Source organism: Magnolia sinica, chromosome 2, assembly GCF_029962835.1.
Source record: "Magnolia sinica isolate HGM2019 chromosome 2, MsV1, whole genome shotgun sequence".
Taxonomy (NCBI): domain Eukaryota; kingdom Viridiplantae; phylum Streptophyta; class Magnoliopsida; order Magnoliales; family Magnoliaceae; genus Magnolia; species Magnolia sinica.
In genome coordinates this window covers 101,931,142-101,934,742 of record NC_080574.1, presented here as the reverse complement: position 1 = coordinate 101,934,742, position 3,601 = coordinate 101,931,142, and the positions used below count along the sequence as shown (strand labels likewise).

Below are 3,601 nucleotides of genomic sequence, written 5' to 3'. Positions count from 1 at the left end.
AATTGGAGCACGTCCTGTTTCGCAGCCGGACGCTGTCCGACTTCTGCGGCATGTTGTACATCCTTAGAGGCCATCGGACGAATGATCTGAACCGTCCATCGTAAAGTTCAGCCAGAAAAGTCCCAGGAGACGTTGATTTCACGGACGAAATTCAAGGAAATCAGGAGTTTTTGAATCCCCAAGTTTTGCTGCGTAAAGGTGTCAAGCGGCTGTAGCTGCGGAAGCCATTCAGAAGCGTCTCCAACATGTCCTCTGCTGGGAGAGAACTGGGGGCCGGCTGTATCAGCCTATAAGAAAGAGAGGAGTTATGGAAGAAAGGGGAGAAAGGAAGAAACGTGAAGACAGGGAGCGTTTGGAGGAGATCAGCGTTTGGAGGGAGGTGGCTGGACGATTGCAAGAGAGAGAGATCCGGTTTTTTTTCTTTTCCTTTTATTTATTTCTTGCCTTTGATTTTTTTCTATGGTTCTAGCATGATCATGCTAGGCTAAACCTCTTAGCTGAGGCTAAGAGGTGAAGCTTGTAGCCTGATGGGAGTTTTGCCTTTTTTTGGTTTAAACAGAACTGATGTTGCTTTTAGTTTAATTAAAGGAATGTTTCTTGTCTTTAAAGGTTTGTTGTGACTGAAATTACAATGGATCTGCAATGGCCTTGAATATCTCTTTTTTTCCTTTTTATGTTTATGAAGTCAGGAAGCCCTGTTGTTCATCATTGCTCCATGTGCATGATAGGATGACAGTACCCTTCCTGATCTTCATACATTGTTGATTGGTTGGTAATTAGTTTAATCCTGTTGTTTGCTTTGTCTCCTGGGCATAGTTAGATGATGGAATCCATTCTAATTCATATACCTGTCATCTTGTGAAGACTAGATCAAGTAGGTTCAGTTTGATTTCCGTGATTCTTGATGCAGGCAAAAGACCTCCCTGATCCCTACAAGTGGATCCTCTGAATCCCTAGTTTCCTTCCTCTGAATTACTTAAGTTTTAGATAATTATTCCACAATTATTCCCTAAATTCTATTTGTTTTAGATCGCATCCTAGACTAGTTCTATTTCTACCTAGTTTCAGGAAACGTACAAGTTTCAGTCTCTGTGGATTCGACCTCGGTCTTACCGAGTTTATTACTACATCACAACCCTATACTTGGGGAGTGAACAAGTTTTTAGCGCCGTTGCCGGGGATTGACGGCTACGTTTTTCTGGAATTAATTAGTTTTAGAATTAGGTTAGGATTAAGATTTTACTTACTTTAGGATAAAAGTTTTATTTTATTTTATTCTATTTTTAGAACTTAACCTGTTTCCTGTTTTGTAGGATCCTAACATAAGTTCTTAAATTGGTAATTCCTTCCTAATTCATCTACTTTTTCTGTTTTTTAGAATTAAGGTTTAAACCTTAGAAATTTTCTAACTCTAGTATTTCTCTATTTTGTAGGAAATAGTTTATTTTTAGAAACTTTCCTCTTTTGTTTTTAGAAACTAGGTTAGTTATTTCCCTTTTTAGAGATTAACCTTCCTATTTTATAGGCCTTTAAAATAGAAATTTCTAATTCGGTAAGCTCCTTCTCTACTTTCTATTTTTCAGTTCTCTCTTAGTAATTTACTTTCTAGTTTAGGACTTTCCTAATTTATTTTAGAAGTTTCCACTTTCTTATAGAAATCAGTTTACTACTACCTTTCTTTTAAAGGATTGTTCCTCTCCTTTTTAGAATCTAACTTATTTTGTTTTATTTTGCAGGTCCTTAACTTAGGGGCTTCAATTTGGTAATTTCTTTCCAACTCTCTCTTTCTTTCTAGATTTTTCCTTTCTTAGGATTAGATTTTTAATTGAGGGCTGCGAGTGTTTCATGCCCAAGTGGGCCCGTGACGGCACTCGACGTCTCTTGACTGAAGGAGGATTGGTTGAGGGGTTGACTATCCATCGCAGGACTAGACACCGCTCGAAATCCCCTGAGTTAACTGAAGTTATGGCTGAAGACCAACCTCCTCTACTTCCACCAAGGGTGGAGGATACCCAAGATGAGAATGAGGTGCAACAGGCACCCCGCCTCGTACTTTACGAGATTATCTACAACCGGCGGGAGTGAGTATGCCCTCATGCATGATTTTCCCTAAAAACACAGGACAAATGGACATCAAGCTAGGAGTTATCCAACTCCTTCCCAAATTCCATGGACTTGAATCAGAGAGTCCAAATTTACATTTGAAAGAGTTCGATGAGATTATAGCTACATTATGTTTTCCTAATGTATCTGAGGATACAATTAGGCTGAAACTCTTTCCTTTTTCCTTAAAAGAGAAAGCTAAGACGTGGTTACATTCACTGCGTCCTATATCCATTGGCACATGGAACGACATGCAGAGGGAATTCATAAAAAAATTCTTCCCACATCATAAAATGATTACCCTCAGAAAAGCAATCATGAACTTTGCCCAAAAGAAAGATGAAACATTCTTCCAATGTTGGGAAAGGTTCAAAGATTTGGTCAGTTCATGCCCACAACACGGATTTGAAACGTGGCGCATTACAAATTTTTTCTACGTTGGACTGACATCTTCCATACGCCAAATGGTCGAGACAATGTGTAATAGAGAGTTCATTAAAAAAGATGTCGACGAGGTATGGGACTACCTCGACAGTCTGGCTGAAAAAACAAAATCTTGGGACTATTACCCAAAGTCGAACACCACGTCTAGGCCAACTCAATTAAAGGAGAAAGGTGGATTATATATCTTGAAAGAAGAGGATGATCTCAAGTGTAAAGTGACTACACTCATAAGGAAAGTTGAGGCTATGGAAGGAAAGAAGGATAAGGTCAATGAAATTGTTTGCGGCATCTGTGATTGCAACATTCACACAATTGAAAACTGTCCTACAATACCTGCCTTTCGAGGAGTGTTGAATGAACAAGCCAATGCCGTAAATAACTATCAAAGACCTTTTACTGGACCTAACTCCAATACATACAACCCTGGCTGGAAAAATCATCCAAACTTTAGTTGGAGGAATGGACAAACGGCTACTCCTCCAAATTTCTTCAATCAAAATCCAAATCAAGTGAAACCTCAAGAGGAACCGGTTCAAAATTCCATACAAGAGCTGGCTCAGGCAATGCGGGGAATTATAGATTTTATGCAAAAGATAGACTCTCGTATGACGGTTATAGAAAAGGGGATGCTTCCTGCACAACCTCTCCCCAATCCTAAACCGCAGTACGAGATTAATGATCCCAGTTCTTCAAATCAGATGGGGCATGCTAAATCCATCACCACTCTTAGGAGTGGGAAGATCATTGATAAAACTCTTCCGGTTAGACCCGAAAAACCTCAAGAACCAGAAGAGGACAACAATGATGGAGCTAGTGATGCCTCACAAAAATTAGAACCAGAACTTCTAGAGAAGTCAGTTGCTCCGTTCCCCCAACGGTTGGTTTCACCAAAACCTCTTTCTAACTCTCAGGATATCCTAGAGGTGTTGAAACAAGTGAAAGTCAACATTCCTCTACTTGATGTCGTGAAACAGATTCCTTCATATACCAAATTTTTGAAAGACTTATGCACAACCAAAAGACGGAAAATTATTTAAAAGAAAATCTTCTTGAC

General features: G+C 39.4%; 1 non-coding gene across 1 annotated transcript; it reads right to left on the bottom strand.

The window, feature by feature from the left end:
- Nucleotides 1-2,402: 2,402 nt before the first annotated feature.
- On the bottom strand, nucleotides 2,403-2,509 carry LOC131238060 (small nucleolar RNA R71). The gene has a single exon (XR_009167481.1). It is a non-coding gene; the product is annotated as a small nucleolar RNA R71 (small nucleolar RNA).
- Between the last annotated feature and the right edge of the window lie 1,092 nt (nucleotides 2,510-3,601).